Source organism: Crocodylus porosus, unplaced genomic scaffold, assembly GCF_001723895.1.
Source record: "Crocodylus porosus isolate Cpor-Errol unplaced genomic scaffold, CroPor_comp1, whole genome shotgun sequence".
Classification (NCBI taxonomy): Eukaryota; Metazoa; Chordata; order Crocodylia; family Crocodylidae; genus Crocodylus; species Crocodylus porosus.
In genome coordinates this window covers 3,294,730-3,312,461 of record NW_017728911.1, presented here as the reverse complement: position 1 = coordinate 3,312,461, position 17,732 = coordinate 3,294,730, and the positions used below count along the sequence as shown (strand labels likewise).

Genomic DNA, 17,732 nt, shown 5'->3' with positions numbered 1-17,732 from the left:
GCCTCCATACATGATACAACAACCAGGAGTAATAGGGGCAGGAATTCTGAAGAGACTAAAAACTAAGCACCTAACTCTCTTAGGCTCCTCTGAAAATACCAACTACAATTGCCAGTGACCACAAACAATTAAATCAAACAGAAAACACAACTGTACAGGCTACTTTCCCATTCTAGCAGGGGGAAAAAAATCTGTTACTAGTAGCAAAAAGTAGAAACAGATACAAAATGTTCTAGCTACTAGGTTTTAAGTTTATGTTCAGACAATTAAATAGTCAGCTGAACGGAGAAATGATAGTCAGTTGAACAGAGGCAATCTGGGAACACATGGGAAACAAAGCTGAATCAAATATAATGGAAACAGTGTAAGAACGTGACAGTCAGAAGTATATTAGAATCAAGGTAAACTTAACTAGAAGCCAACAAAAAGACTCCTATGGTTGAGCAATACATTGTGTACTCCTGTGCATCTAAAGCAGAGCACTAACTGTGAGCAAGGCGCAGTGGCATAAGGCACTGGAGCTGGGAGCTCAAAGACAGGCTAGGTACAGATGTTCAGTTTCTACTGGGAGAACTGCTCTTCTCTAGGTAAAAAGCAGGAAGCGTGCCAACATTTAAGCCTTTAATTCTCAAGCAAAAGTGGCCACTCCAGGAGAAAAATAATTTCTGTCACTCAGCTGACAGGCACCTGAACTGAGCCCAAGGAGTTGTACTATCCCCTCCCAGCTTCCCTTTGCCCCCATCTCCATCCCCAACTTCTCTCCCTTCCTAGGCCAGTGGGTGGACCAGACAGGAGGCTTTGCCCTCATGCTTCTCTCTCCTCCCTGATGGGTTTGGGAGGACAAGGGAGCAGTGAAGTGCAGCCCTCATTCCCTTCCCCAAGCCAGGCATGGCCTGCATTGGAGCAATGGTGGCTGCTCCTCTCCCCTCCTGGACACACCAGAGAGGGCAGAAGAGCACTTGGACAAAGCCCCCCACCTAATTCACACACTGGTCCAGGAGGGGAAAGCAGCTCCCACTGCTCCCTGCCTCTTCCCTAAATTCAACACTACCTGGTTCAGGATAGGTGTTGGGGGGGGCGGTACCCCAGTTCTCCCTCTGGGGTTCCCCAGACCCCAGTCTAGGGCAGGTACAGGGAGTTTTTCCCTGATGCTCCTCCTTCCCCCATCCTCCCCTCAACGGAGCACAATAAAGGTTGTATAACGGAGTCTGTGCATTCAGTTGATCAACATATTTCCACTTGTAAAATGAAAGTGCCTCCACTTATCAAAAGGCTGTCAAAAATCCATGAACAAAAAGAACCGCAGAAATATTATTCAATAAGTTTCATTTTAGATGTACAGCAAATTGAGCTTAGGATCCAGAGAACAAATTTTAATCATGTAGTCAATGTACATGAAGAAAGTATGCATCGACAGTGACAAATTATTTGTATCAAAGCCAAAATTCCATAACTGGTGACTTCCCAGAGACAGAGGGACAGGTGTACACAGATTTTTTTTACTGCTGAAACTCCACACAGAACATTACCAAATATAGATTTCATATATTTTCATAGATTTCAGAGAGATTAAGGCTGGAAGGGACCTCAGAAGATCATCAAGTCCAGCCCCCCACCCGAAGGGCAGGAAGTCAGCTGGGGTCATAGGATCCCAGCAAGATAAGCATCCAATTTGCTTGTGAAGGTGTTTCTTCCTCCGATGGCAGGCTGTTCCAGACCTTGGGGGCTTGGACAGGAAAGAAATTCTTCCGTATGTCCAGCCTGAAATGGTCTTGTAGTAGTTTATGACTGTTTGAACTCGTCATCCATTGGGGCGCTCTAGTGAACAGATGTTCCCCCAGATCCTGGTGGTCACCCCTGATAAATTTGTAAGTGGCCATCAGATCGCCCCTGAGCCTGCACTTTTCCAAGGTAAAGAGTCCCATGGCTCTCAGCCTGTCATCGTAAGATCTGTTTTCCTGACCTCTGATCATGCGCGTGGCTCTTCTCTGGACTCTCTCAAGCTTCTCCACATCCTTTTTGAATTGTGGAGCCCAAAACTGGACGCAGTACTCCAGCTGCGGCCTCACCAAGGCCGAGCACAAGGGGAGAATGACATCCCGGGATTTGCTTGAGAAGCATCTATGGATGCAAACTAGCGTTTTGGTCACTTTACTAGCCGCAGCATCGCATTGCAGGCTCATGTTCATCTTGTGGTCAATCATGACCTCCAAGTCCCTTTCTTCAATAGCACTAGCCAGAGTAGCACTGCTATAAGGATGCTGCAGGTTTTTCCTCCCAAGGTGGAGAACCTTGCATTTTTCAGTGTTAAACACCATCAGGTTCTCATCTGTCCATTTGCTGAGCCTGTCATGGTCTGCCTGGATCACCCGCCTGTCTTCTGGTGTGGATGTTTTGCCCCAAAGTTTGGTATCATCAGTGAACTTGGTCAGCCAGCTTCCAACTCCAATGTCCACATCATTAATGAAGATGTTGAACAATATGGGTCCAAGGACAGAGCCTTGGACCCATATTTAATATATTAAATGAAATAATAACTTCAATTTCACCGAGAACAAAAATACAGGTAAGACAATTAAACCAACACCCCTTCCCCTCCCCAAGCCCCCACCCCACACGTCTGTAACAGAAATTCGGTTAGACTCTCAGTTTTGTTGGACCTACCATCTTGTATCACTGAGTAATCTGAACAAATCAATTTAGACAAGTTTATATCTATCAAATCTTTTCTTCTTTTTTTGTCAGTATGTTGCCTAGCTTAGATTGCACACATTTTCTCTGGTGTCTGTTCAGTACTACAACTATTGGGCATTAAAATGCACAAACCAAAGCCAGAGCAACACCCTCTATAAAATGCAGCCTTAGTTAACATCATATAAACAGTATGTTAAAGAACAAAATACTCTACAGCATACTTATTCCATGGTAAAGTAGAAAATTATGGGTTATTCATCCAGTTACATCCATAAGAGAATGGGTAATAAATTATTTTGTGTGGCATATAACTTAATAAATTATTCTGATGGTATCAATAAGCATTTCAGGACAGAGTAAATTAATGGCTACTGCATTACTTTAAAACATGTCAAACCCTAGAAACCTGCACAGAGATGCAGTGCTATTTTACTGACACATCAGCAGCAAGACTAGTGGGCCCTCTTAGCAAAAAATCCAAGACTTCAACGCAATAAGTTACAAAATGTTTAGGCTTTGAAACAGCTTTTCTACTAAACAAGCAAGGATCAGCGCTCTAAACAAGCACTCTAAGACTCTCTAGCCTAATGGCAGAGTGACAAATAGCTTGCAGCAATATACTAGATGAATATCATCAATTATGAAGAACATTCATATTTTTTTTGTTTTTCTACGCTCATCAGCATAAGGACAATTTGCTTACTTTTCTTGGCAGGCCTGCTTGCTAATTTCCAGAAAGGGATAAATGCACCCCTTTCCCATTTAAACTTTATCAAAGAAAGTTAATATGAACAGGTCACTGAGTTTAGGCAAACATCTCACCTACTTGATTAGTCAATGGGATCTAATACCTATCAGAGAAAATTTTAAAAATGCAAGCAACTGTTACATTTCTTCCTAAGAACAGTTACATTTTTGTTCATGGTTGTCTTTTTATGAATTTTTTTTAATGGTTACTTGGAGACAAACAGATCTCCAAATGTGAACTCTCATGTCTAAGTGCAGCAACTGCACATTACAATGTGGAAATACTTTTCTTTAAAATGACCAGTTAGAAGCATTTCTTGGTTCAATCCAATAACAATATTATTACAACTTCTTCCCCAGTTCCTAATTTTTTTAATTTAACTACCATTCGATTAAGTGTCTGACAGAAAAGACATCTATATGAAAGCATACATCTCCCTCCCATACAGAAACATAGGGTTTGAAGGGACATCCAAGGCCACTCAGGCTAGTCTCCTGTTACAGCAGACAACTATATCAGATAATTTTTTGCATATACTTATTTATCCATGTTAAAATCAGGTAGGTTTTTTACACCCACAACACCTATCAAAGTGAAGCTCCATTTGGAAGGTTTAGAAACTTCTTTTTTCCAGCCTAAATTTATTCAAGGCCAGTTTATAGGCATTTGGTATATGGGTCACTAGCTTAAACAGTTATCTCATTTTAGTGTCTGTTCTCTGTAAATACATCAGAGGGTAATCATGTCCTCTCTCAGCTTTTATTTTGCTAAGCCAACAAGCCTATGATAGGCTCGCATCTCCTTAATCCAGATGTGTCAAACTCACTTGTTTGCCCCAGGATGGATCCAGACCTACCTCTGGTGAACAGGTGAGTGGCAGTGTGTTAGCTCAGGGAGCCAGAGCAATTAACACAGGTGTTGCTTGTCCCTCCACTGCCAAAATGCACCCCCCACAGGGCTCTACACTCCAGAATTCAGTAACAGGCCTTGGCCCTGCTCACCTTGCCCTTGATTTCCCAAAACCTTCAGGCACCCTGCAGGCCACATACACAGCTCCATTGGCTGGAACCAGCCTACAGGCTGTATTTTTGATACTCTGCCTTAATCATTCTAGACCTTTTATACTTTCTCCACTTCGAATTCTTCTTTCTTGAACACAGGTGACCAAAACTGTATGCAGCACTCCAAAAGAGATCTCACCAGTGCTTTCTACAGTGTCACTAATAGTAATAATTGCCTCTCAGGTTCTCTCTTAGATCACATTTGCTTTTTTCATTCATCTACCACACTCAAGACGCACAGTCACCCTATGTCTGATTAATACGCCCACGCTTATTATGTTTCACCCCATTTCTATTACGTCAGTCTTCAAGATTATCCAGCAGTTGCATGATATACTAATCATAAGTTATTGATCATGCCTCCAGCCATAGGTCAATGCAAATTTAATTAGTGCATTTTGGCTAAGATCATTAAGGAAAACATGGAGATCAATCAGCACACAGACCAGTCCTTGAAGCAATCCACTAGTAACCTCTCTTCCCTGGCAGTAGCTTCCATATCAGCAGAACTCATAGTCATTTCCCATGTAGTCGTTTCTATACTGACTTTATCTTCTTGTAACAATCTGTATCTATTTCATTTTAACTACCAAATCAAATAGATCAGCTAGATTAGATCTACTCGAGTTGTTCGATCTAGAAAAAGCAGCTCTCTTCTCAAAAAAGATTTCATAGACATTAGGCCTGGAACGGACCTCAAAAATCATCAAGATCAGCCCCCTCCCCCAGGGGTAGGAAATTTCAATTTAGTCTGACACAATTCACCTGCTGTGAACTCAAGCTTCATTTTATTCCATTTCCCACTACTACCCATCTTCATGTACTTAACTACCTTGCAGGATTTCTTTTACCATTCTTCCCCTCTTAAAATTATTTTTTTCTTCTTGTTATAGACTTTGGTCCCACCTGTCTGTATCAAAAAATAAAAAGGCTACCTGTAAAGAAAGTCCTGGATGCAAAATGAAGGACAAAACCAAGGAAACTGTTAGCTAGAAGTTCCATTACAATATATACACATATGCAAGGTTACAAAAACTACTGTATCTTTGGCATTGCCTAATTTGTAAACTTTCGGTTTTTATTTCACGTTGTTTGTTTATGGAATTTGAGATTTTTCAAAGTTAAATGAAAAATATTGTATTTCCTGCGAGTCATCTCCTTTGCCTAATTGTCAGAACTAGGCACCAGCAAAGTAGGAACTGGACTGGACTGGGGTTGATTCTCTGCAGAGGTCCCAGACTTAGTAGGAAAGCACTTTAAAAGTGGCCTATGCACATGAAAAAGGCAGAAAATATCCAGGTGGACAAGAGAATACAAATTTAAAATGACTCCCCAACATGTCTGAGAGTCATGTTTGAGATAAAAAAAACCATGGTATAAAAAATACTGCAGTTACCCTGCCATTTCTACCTACAAGATGGAAGATACATCCTAGAGCTTAAAATGGTAACAATTCTTTGTGTAAAATGACTTGCTGTCTTTAGTAGCTAACACCCCCTTAAATTCATGCAGGGCACAGAAGCAGGAGGGAACCTGCACCAAATCTTGGACATGATCAGCACCTAAATGTAAACGCAAGCTGGATGTGCCATTACCTACTCAATACACTTTTGATTGAAGGAGCTAAAAATTTGGAACGTTTCCTTGTTTCAAACAGAGGGTGCTTTTCTTGGCTGTGGGATAAAAGCCAAATTGTTTACAAATGTCTAATATGGAAAACGTTCATTTCATTGTCACTTACTTTCCTGTTAATGAATTAAAAAATAATGCCTTTAAAATGCACTCTTTTACAGTTTAACTACTTCAGTGTTTAGCATTCACACCGATTAAACACAACATAAGTGCAGATGTTTGTGGCAGAGAAGTTAAATTGATAACCAGAGAGCAAATGAGCCAATTACCATATAAAATAAGATTTGTAAAGGAAGATTATGTGTTCCGTTACCAGATAGACAATTAAACTTCAAAGCAGTCTTGGCAGCTCAGCTTACCCTCCCAATTCCTCTTAATGTCATTATCACGTAAAGAACAATTTTAATTGCTAAATACTTATACAGAATTTCAAATGTAGACTACTGTATTTGCAACATCTCTGTACCAGAGGCTCCATTTAATTCCTTCATGATTTTGCAAACGATAAGAAACACATTTCTTAATGTTTAAATACTGATGTGTTGTGATCTCCAAAGAAAAAAATGGTTACTTACCTTACAACACTGTGGTTCTTCAAGATAGTATTCTCCACATGGATCCTATTTCTAGTCCACACATGCCTTATGCACGAGAAACTGGATTATTTTGGTCAACGCAGGCAGCATTAATGCCTGCCTCCCGGATGACCTCATGCCCCTCTCCCATCTGAGGGAATAAAAGGGACAAAATGGGCCTAGCAGTCCCTTAATTCCCTTGCTAACAAGATGTTCATGAGCTATGAGACCCCACAGAAGTAAAGTAGGAGGTTGGGCTGGGTGTTCCATAATGATAATACATCCCGAAGCACCACATTTATTGCGCGGCAAAGCAATCATTTTTTTTCCACCAAATAATTGTTGTCATAGTTTCCATTTGCCTCTAGGCTCAGAGGTGGGTGGCAGCAAGAATTACCTTATAAGCAAGATTTACTAAAGAAAGATATCCGGAAGCCTCAGGTAAAAAACGGCATGGGGAGAACATACAGTTTGATCACTGTATCTAGTGACTCTGCAAACTTCTGAAATGGTGATACCTTAACAAAATATCAGTGTCCACTTGAGCCCAGGTGAAGTAGCCTAATATGCATCTTAAACCATTAGACAGTATTTGAGATGATCTGGCCTCACCCTTAAATATCAGTGAAGGTCATAAAAAAATTTGGGGGGGGGGAGGGGGGTTCTTGGAATGCCTTATGATATGAAAACAACATAATAATATTCTCATTATATCAGGGAGGGAATAGTTTCTCTTTAAATTAAAGGAGCTCAGGAGGGAAAATGGGATGTAAATAAACTAGGGATATAAATATTGTTAAAAAAATTATCCGCTTAATGTCCTCTAATTATATCGGTTACATGGTTAGCCAATAAATAACATCCCAGGTGTGGGATGCGGCGATCCGAGCTGGCACCCACTTCATCCCGCTGCAGAGGAGGGGCTGCAGCTACCTGCTCGGAGCAATATGGGGAGCTAGGGGCCGTGCACAGACCGCTCAGACACAGATGCTGCTGGGAGCCACTCCCTGGGGCCTTTGGCAGAGGGGAGGAAGTGGTGGCAAACCCTGCCAGACAATACCCATGCAAAACTGTGGGTGGCAGCAGCAGGTAAAGAGCTTTCCCAGCCCGCTGCAGCCGCTGGTGCACTGGGAGGGAGGGAGCAGACTAGCTATAGGTACTACTCTCCGCCTCCTGCCTGTCCTGCTACCTTCCTGTTTCTGAGGCACCGGGCCACTTCCTTTCCCCACTGGACTGCACCCTGTGCTAAACATTACCAGTAACAATATACTTACTGTTTAAGCATTTAAATGTTTAACCTCTCACATCCCTAGAATAAACTGACAAGTTCTGGGACTACCTGGGGCAGAAACCTGGGATTAGGTTTCCCCTAAACTCCCCTCGTCTTCATGCAACACCAGCCAAGATGGCTTGAATTTCTTCATCCTCAGGGTCAAGATAAGCTGAACTCTCTAATGGAGCCACAGAGGCAAATAGACTCATGATCAAAACCTGAAGTCCTAATTTCTCTTGGCTGCTCCTGGGGGGCAGTATGGGGGAACCCACCTTTCCAATGCTGCTGCCGCTGCTCCCAGCTGAGCCCAGCCCAGCTGGAATGGGCAGGAGCAGCTCTGAAACGTCCCCCTCTGTGGGGACAGCAAGTAAAGCAGCTGGGACTGGAAGAAGAGGGGAGAGAACAGGAGGGAAGGGAATATGCTTGAGCAAAGAAAGGGGAGGTGAGGATGCTCACCTATTTTGCGAACTTTAAAAAGTTCCCAGAGGCTCTGGTCCACATCAGTAGGTTGGCACAGAGAAGGAGGCTGGAAGCAGGAGTGGCTACTCCCGCACCCACCTTAGCCAAATCCTGGATCCACCCTGCCCTGGCTACAATACTAACCGTCCCCACCCGGCAGATGGAGAGTCACTGGCCTACTCTTGGGCTCTTAAGTAATGCCTTTGTATGAAACTGCAGGTGGTTGACAAAGTCCACTGAAGTGCAGAATCTCTCTTTTACCATCGGTGACATCAAATCAAACATGGCTTTTAGGAGCAAAATGCTTAGAGTTGGAGCAAAGATGGCTTTTTCTTTTTATTTTGAAGTCCAGAATGGCAAAAAGCTTTCAGATTATAGATTGACAGCAGGTTGTCCATTAGTGTGATTCCCCTCAGATGAGCCAATCATTTACACGTAGATTTTGATGTCTTGTCATCTCATGAAAGTTAACCACAATGGCCAGCCACATAATGGAAACTCTCAGTGCTACGGAAAAAACAAAAGGATGAGACCCTCTATTGACAATATTGTGGTATTTTTTTTGCACCAGATGGAAAGAAATAAGCATCCTGAAGACTGCAATGCCTTCTTAAGAAGCATAATTAAGCCAGAGTCCTTAACTTAAAATGAGGACAAACTCACTGAGGCACCAAAGGTCTAAACTAGGTCCCTTTCTTCTTTGGAATTAGGAAGTAATGGAAGTAGAAATGCTTGCCCCAAATTTTAAGCTTGCCTCTCCTCCACTGTTTCAAGTTGCCTTTTGTTTTGATAGTGTTTCTCCTCCCAAAATCTTCTCACAGGGCAGCAGATGAAAGGACCTGAACCTGGAGAGCTCTTGCTGACCAACTGTACAGGGCATGTACTCTTGATAATGTCACCCCAGGAAAGATCAAAACACTTGTTGAAAAAAGCGGGGGGGAAATTTCAGCTTGGGAGCAAAATGCATTCCCCAGCCAGTTTAAAAGCAGCTCTGAAAGTTAACTACATTAAAAAAAATTCTCTCTGTTCATTATTTTCTATTTGCTTCAGAAGTCATTTAGTAACAATATTATTCAAACTGGGGATATTGTGCACAGATCAAGAATCAAGGACTTGCACATGTCAAAAACGTTGCATTTGGGGGCTCTCAGTTCAGACAAGAATTTGCCTTATAGCTAGACTGGTTAAGGAAGTTTGGCCACTCCTAAGAATGACCCTCCATGGGTTCTCCCAAGTCTTTGACAATGGTGTTAAACCTGTTTCTGAAACGAGGGCAAGACATGTGCAGATGAGGATGTCACAGAGAATCACCTGCCTTAAAATATCTCTTCTCTCAGTGGTTCTTATTTCCTCTGTGGATTTAGACGCATAGAGCATAGGGGTGCTGCTGAAAGTGCTGTGGTCCATCTTGCTTTCTCTTTGGAGCAAGGATGTGCAGGCCCAGATTCTTGAAAAGGTCACAGCCTTTGAAAAGAAAATCCTCTGAAACCATTTGAGACGCCTAGTAGCCCTGATAACGGGAGCCAAGAAACTTTTGACATTGCTGCCAATGTAGCCACACTGCATGAGATGTCAGATTCATCCAAAGCAGCCTGTAGGGAGGTCCAGACAGTCAACTGAAGCCTGAACTACCATAAACAACTTTCATTCTGGAATGAGAATAATGGTTCTCCAAAGAAACAATCTCCAAGATTCCTCTGTAATTCTCCAAATGATACCATACATGGAAAGGGAAGCAAGCAGGAGATGACGCCATACTATTGAAAGAGGGGCAAGATGTAAAGAAATACAACCCTCTCTAATGTGGAAGGCGCTGTGTGTCCCTTAAATCTAGTAAGACAATGGAGAAGGCAGTCATGTCACACTTCTGCATACAGTACTGGGGTGATAACAATGGTATCAAGAAAACTTGGTACTTGCAGGGCATGTCCACGCATGGCTGTACGGCTCCTTTGTTACTGCACCGTTATATACTACTTCCTTTTGGAAGTACTAAAAGATGGCGCAGTAACAGCCCATACCATGCTGTGCCAGCTATGCATGGTTATTTTTGGCCACTACATTGTCATAGCAATGTGTTATACCAATGGAGCGCGTTACTATGGCAACATCATGGCAGTGCCACTGTTTTTGCCAATGGATGCTACAGCGCTGCAGTGCATCACCATGGCGCCACAGCATCTTGTGTAGATGTGCCCGCAGTGTAACAACACCTAGGAGTTGTTACCGGAGGAGATGTGCTTCATAAAATTACCAGGCTCATTAACAGTGGAGCCTGAGATGAATCTAGTACGTGGGTGACAATTATGTCTAGTTTTTGTAGGTACCAGAGGAGGTGATCTACATCCTGGCTCTGGAGGAGGACTTAGAAGCTCTACCAGCAACAGAAGCTGAAATCGCTTTTGTTAAAGTGAGAATCTCAGAGTTCGAAATTTAGCCACAACTCATAGGAGCACTAAGGGATGAAACCTGTATAAGCCTGTAAGAGTCTCTTTCTTCTAGATCTGGGGAGTCTCACTGAATAACTACAGGAGAATTACTTTAAAGAGAACTTCTCTTGCTTTGAGTTCTTTCTTTCTCAAATAAATGAAAAATTAAACTCCTATTTGGGGATATGTCCTTCAGGGTAAAAAGGACACCTGAAGCATGTGTTGTTCAGTGACTTAACTGCATCACAAACACGGAACATTTTGAACCCCTGCGACTTTGCTTCAGCCAGAGAGCTTGGATCCCACTTATGCCTAATGGATCAGTTTTTCTCTTTTTTAAATAACAACCACCCCCAACTATATTATCTAGACTAATACACAAATCTCAACATACACAAGGAATTTAAGGTGTGTACAGTGCAGCAGAGAAACAGTCACCGCCAACAATTCCATTGCCTATCCATGAGCAACTTGAAGGAACTAGACAATATTGAACCCATTGTAAATTGTGCCCTTAGACAGGGAAGGAATGCAAGGATATCCATGGCTTCAGATACTACTGACCAAAGAATCTGATTTTGGGCACACGGGCTGAATGCACTACAGTAGGGGTGTCAAACATACAGCCCAGAGGGAGGAACTTGTTTTAAAAGAATTTTAAAAGATCCCAAAATCTGTTTCTGAAGAGAGGCTAAAGGCTCCCAAGCTCTGAGTAAGGCTATCATGAAAAACATATTAAACACATAGCTGGAAAATTTGCATAGCAAACAAAAGCTGACAAAATTGAATCTATTTAGAAAAATGTCCACAGAACAGACAACTGTCAAATGCATAAAAAAGTCAGTATACCAAGAAAGAAAAAGGTTATAAAAATGTAAACTAGTACCTGCACAGCATGTTTTAATGCACAAAAGTCCCAATTCCAATGTATGAACTGAAACTGTATTAAGAGGATGAAGGTTTGTGGTAGTGACATAATGTACCTTATTCTTATCACACAGATAATGACTGTGCGCTGACTTTAAAAAGTAAAAGATCAATGCTTTCAGATTTTGGAACATTAAATTCACGTATGCATAGATAAGTGATTCTCAAGCTTGGTAATGTTTACTATGTTAATAGTTAAGCAGGAGTTTTCTACATATGTTTAATAAAAGGAGGCATATGGGGACAGCCAAGCTTTGTTTCCTGTAAATGGTATTTTTCTGAAGGACAATGTCAATCAGTCATGACACAGGATTCTGCTCCTATCGCAGTTGAAGTGGCCAACGATATAAGAAGAATTTTGAGCACTGAAACAGACTGTCTGGAGGCCAATAGCCTCCCCCACACAAATGCTGCAGCATTTAAAATGAAGAAAAATACTTCCATGGTGAGAAGAGAGAAACTGTTGGAATGAAATTAGAAAAAACAGAGACATCTCACACATACTAATAATGCCTAACTTTTGTCCAGAAACTGCAACATATAAAACATTAGTCAGAGGCAACCAACAAAAATACCAGCATGGAAACAAGTGAATGGCATTCATTATACAATGAACAATAAATCGGATTATAGTGGGAGTAGGACTTTTTTTTTTTTTAATCCTGGAAATGGTTATCTAACCTCTTGAGAGAACAAGGCCTATTTCTAATTACATGGGCTCATACCTCAAGAATAGATCTTAGAAACATCACCCTGCACACCTATGATCTAGCATTCAATAAAAGTGTGTCTGAAGGACCATATGGTAGCTCTGCAGGTCTACTCTAGAGAGGCATTGCATTGCTTCTCTAGGACAGTTATTTTGAGTTTTATCTGTTTGGGAGAAAGGGATTTAAGGCACACCTACCACTGCCAATAAAATAACTGAGAACACACAGGAGCAAAGCTAGGCAAATTAACTGATGTTTCAGTTCAGTGGATTAACCAAAAAAACCCCCCAAAACTTTAAAAATGGTTTTGGGCCAATTCAAAACATTGTTCTTCATTTTTTGTGATAAACCAATATTGTTTTGTATCAGAAACGTGAGGAGAGAGAGTAAGAGGCAGCGGCAGTGGTACTCTTGTAGCATAGCTGTACACTCTTGTAGCTACAGCGTATACATATCGGTTAGGGGCCCCCGTTGGAATGCTAGAGACTCTGTCTTGTCACCTTTCTGCCTGATTCAATGCAGGAACTTGAACTTAGGTCTCCTACCTCTCAGAAAAATATGCTAACAACTGAACTACAGGACATTCTGTAGAGGATTTCTCTGCTGAAACCCTTTCCCCCTTGATATAAAATATTAAATATTCAGTATGCCACAGAAAACAACTCTATACTCTGTTTCTTAGGACGTATGGATATATCACCTCTAGTAAACAGAAGAATCTGAAGGATCTCTTTAAAAGGCTACTAGATGCTGGGGAGGGAACTGCCCAAAATAAACAGATGTTACTAAATGCAATTTTAGTGCAATATCCAGATTTTAATCTTCTCAGCAGCTGATTTGTAAATGTGACCCTGAACAACTGGTTAAATGAATGAAATGAACCAAGAAAATCAAAGTTATGCAACAGGGTTTCTAGCCAAAAAATGAATTCTCTCAATTTTGAACATAAAATTTAGCATACTGGAATTATGAAACTGTTAAACTGCTACATTTTTCTCTTACTATAAATAAGACATTTATGCCAATGCAAATTCAGTATGCAAATTCAGTATGCAAATAGGCCCTTATTGAACAATATGAGCCCTGCTAAAATTAAATACAGTTTTAAGTAATGGTTATGAATATATGAAGACACAGGGCTAAGCATGCATGGTCTAAACTTCATTAAAAGTTAACAGAAAGATTTGGATGACTGGCAGCTAAAAGTTGGCTTGGTATGTATGCAGTTACCTGTGTCCAGGTATAAACAAATATCAAAGCAGAAAAAGACCTGAGTCTGAGAATCCTAACTTTAGAGGAAGGACAGAAGGGATTTGTAAATGCATTAATCTTCAGCTTTAGGCTGATAAGGACCATTCCATACTGTTGTGACATTACTGATCAATTATCCTTCAAGAATTGTAACCATGTTTAAGAGAGGAAATAGATCAGATTGCAGCAATTACCGTGGCACTGAACCCATGTCCATAGCTGGGAAGATCCTTGACCACATTCTCTTCAATAGACTCATTTCCCCCGCTGAAGAGGTTTTACCTGAGTTCCAATGTGCTTTCAGGTCATTCAGAGGTATAACAGACATAACTTTTGTTGCTAGACAGCTGCAAGAGAAGTTCTGTGAACAACACAGACCTTTACCCAGCTTTCACTGACCTAAGACCTTGATTCAATCAATAGAGATGCCCTACCGAAGAGCCTGATGAGATCTGACTGCCTGCAAAATTTTGTTACCATCCTCAGATTTTTTTCATGACAACATGACAGCAGTCATCCTAAGCGATGGCTCAGAAATGGACCCCTTCATCATTAGAACTGTAGTCAAGCAAGGATGCACAAATACACCAACACATTTTCCCATCTGTATCACAGCTAGTCTGCATCTCATTGGTGACAGACTTTCATCTGTGGTCAGCATCTAGTGTGGATGGGAATCTCTTTATTATCAGCCAATTATGTTCCAAATCCAAGATAACCAGCACTTCCCCATTACTGATCTTCAGTACCCTGACAATTGTGTTGTGTGTGCCCACTCAGTTGAAAAGCCCCAGGTCACTCAACTGCTTCTGTGAAGTACACAAAATGCTTAGACTCAATCTCAACTCAAAAGCAAAATACTTTATCCCAAACCACCCAGCTGCTTATTAACCACATATTACAATTGGAGGGCAGCCCTGGGAAAATGTTGAGCATTTCCCCTGCATAGGTAGTTACATTTCCCAAAACAACAACAGAGATTATAATATTCAATGCTGAATAAAATCTGCCAGTGTTGTCCTTGGATGTCTTCAAAATTGTGTCTCTGATGATCAGGACCCAAACCAAACTTCTCATCTACCAGGCTGTTGTCATCCCTACCCTGCTGTATGTGAAATCTGGACAACATATTGGATACACCTAAAATGCTACCATCATAATATCCTCCACATCAACTGGAAGAAGAGAGGAGCAAATGCCAGCACTGTGGCTCAAGTGAACACCACCAGCACTGAATCCATCTTTATACAGCACCAGCTCCATTGGACAGGACATGTCATAAGGATGCCAGACAACCAGGTCCTAAAACAGGTCCTATATTCCCAACTCACCAATGGTCGCCACTAGAGGCGAGCAAAAAGAGATCCTAGGACAACCTGAAGGCCAGTACAAAGAAATGCAATATTCACATCAATACCTGGTAGATTTGAGCACTGAATTGTCCCCAATATTGCCATGATTTTGGGGGAAACTCCCAAATCTGGCCAAGCTGCACACAAAAGCATCCACGTTGCTATATACTCTGCCCTTTGATAACTTAATTAATATCTGAGCACCTTACTTTCCATATATTTAAAATGCAACTATTCTCTTTCCCTTCCTATTTGCAATCCATTTTGTGCTCAATCAGTAGAAAGCCTTATATAAACACTATGTGGTATAAAAGGGTTAAAATGCACAATATGAATAAAACAGCATTTTATCTAACTCAAAGGTGACTTGTGAAAGACTTACAAAATAATCGTCTCTGGCATTCTGCCTAAATAAAGACATCCTGAAAGACACTAATTTATTAATAATTTAATATTTTAAACAGCCATTATGTCAAGTGTGATCATCGTGGATTTCACTAAAGGACCTTTGGAGCATTTTAAAACATGCGCATTTGAGATTGCATATCTGAAAGGGGCAGTCTGATCTTTAACAATATTTTACTTTATTCATAATGTTGATTAGGCAATTATGCTAAATAGGCATAAACAACAACAACACACACTATTATCAGTAAATCTGTTTTATATTTTGAGACTGGTTAGAAAGAGACATAATTAAAATGGTACAACCCCCTAGGATGGAGGCAATTATAGTGCAAAAAAAGCTTCTTATTTCAGTATAATCATAACTCTGTAAATCTGAGTGGTGATTTAACTTCTCCCACATAAAGATTATACTGAATCAACAGGTAAAATTGGTACCAAAAAAAAGGTTTAAAATCTTTTCACCACTCAGTTATTCTGCTTTCAGTCTCTTGGGATGTTGGTATAACTAGTTATCCAGACACAGTTAAAAGAGCAAGTGTGAACATAGGAGAAAAACTGGTATTTCTTTATAATCCCAAATAATTCAAAAACTGTATAAAGCAAGTCCTTTTTTCCCTTTTGTTACTCATCTTTGGTTTTCACAAAATATGTACCATTCTAAACATTCTTTTATTAGATAAGGCAGGAATTGCAATGTTGCTTATAGCAGTGATGCTTATCCTTATATTAAAGCATTACATACCTTTAAAAGTGACACACTTTATGCTATTATTCCTATCCAAAGTCACCTAAATCAGTATCCTATAGTTCACCTATACGTTTAGCTAGCCTGCTTTATTCTTGAGCAAAGTTGCATCCATAATCCATTGCACTTACCCTAAGCTAGACTGAAGATTGCAATATGCTTCTGATTTTAGCGAAAGGCAAAGATTTCTCAGGGTGATATCTTTTATTGGACCAGCTATGCAGTTGGGATAAAGTTAGACAATCTTTTTAAATGTAAGACATGCTTCCTCAGGTCTCTATTTCTAGGAAGCTAGGCTACAGCATCAGTCTTATACCATCTGATTTTAGCATCATACTGAAGATAGGTCTCTACCCACTTTCCAAACACAGGCTTCGAATTAAAAAACATATGATCATAAGTAAAATTATTTGTTTGCTAGGTTAGGGATACTGTGGCTGAAACAATGCCAAGATGTTGGTCAAAACCAATTAAATCACTTTAGGAAAGCTGGAGAACCTCACTCTGTAAACAGACTTCACAGGATGTCTCATTTGGGCCACATTAAAATTTTTTCAGGCAGCACAAATGCTGAGCAAATAAATGTCCTTACCCTTTGCTGTATCACCTGAAAGGATAATCAGTGGTGCAACAAAAAGTGGTAATGGACTCTGCTGCTTTATTGCGGCAGTTATCTATTACCTCTGCCTCGGGTCTGGCTGAGCAGGGAAAAGTGTCCAACCCCCAGCCGAGCTTGCAGAGGGATTTCCCCCCTGGCATCTGCAAATGCAGAGGGACTCCTGCTCAAGACCCCCCACTCTTCCTACCTCCATGGTTGCAGATGCACCAGGGAAATCCCTTGCAGAGGAATTTCCTTTCACCTGCCTGCAGATTCAAAGTACGGGATTCCTGTAAAGCAGGGGAAGGGATCTCCTGCAGGGGATTCTCCCACTCCCCAACATGGGTACAGTGCATCTGCAAGAGGGGGATTTCTCCTGCTTGAAGATGTGCCTTAAGTCAGGATGCAGCAACCAGGGATGTTTTTCGAGGTCCCTGGAGTGCCATCGGCTGTGGTGTAACATGTGCTGACACACTTTCCCAATCACACTTCACTGAAGATGTCTTTGGCTACATGAAGTTCTCACCATTTTCAATACTGACCCTTGAAAGTATTTAATATATACAGGGTTAGAAGTCAAATCCAGGAAAAACAAATTAACTTTGTCTTTCCAGAGCTGGGAGGAATTCTTCAGCTGTACTGTGGTCAAAATAAAGCCTTATGTCAAGGAAGGTAGATGGTAAGGACTGCAAAGAGACCTTTTTTGTATGTCCAGTTTGTTAAAGCAACCTATTTATACAGACACACATCAGTTGTAAAGTCCAGCTCTTTGGCCCACTATCCTCATCTTAGGTGAGAATGAACGGTGTAAGGTACCCCTAAGACCAATATTCAGGATAGCCAAAAGGTGAGAGAGAAAAAACAGAGAAA

The 17,732-nt window shown here is 41.0% G+C and overlaps 1 protein-coding gene across 1 annotated transcript in view; it reads right to left on the bottom strand.

The window, feature by feature from the left end:
- Nucleotides 1-17,732, bottom strand: part of NEO1 (neogenin 1) — a 256,404-nt gene that overhangs the window by 110,040 nt on the left and 128,632 nt on the right. The window lies entirely within an intron of this gene.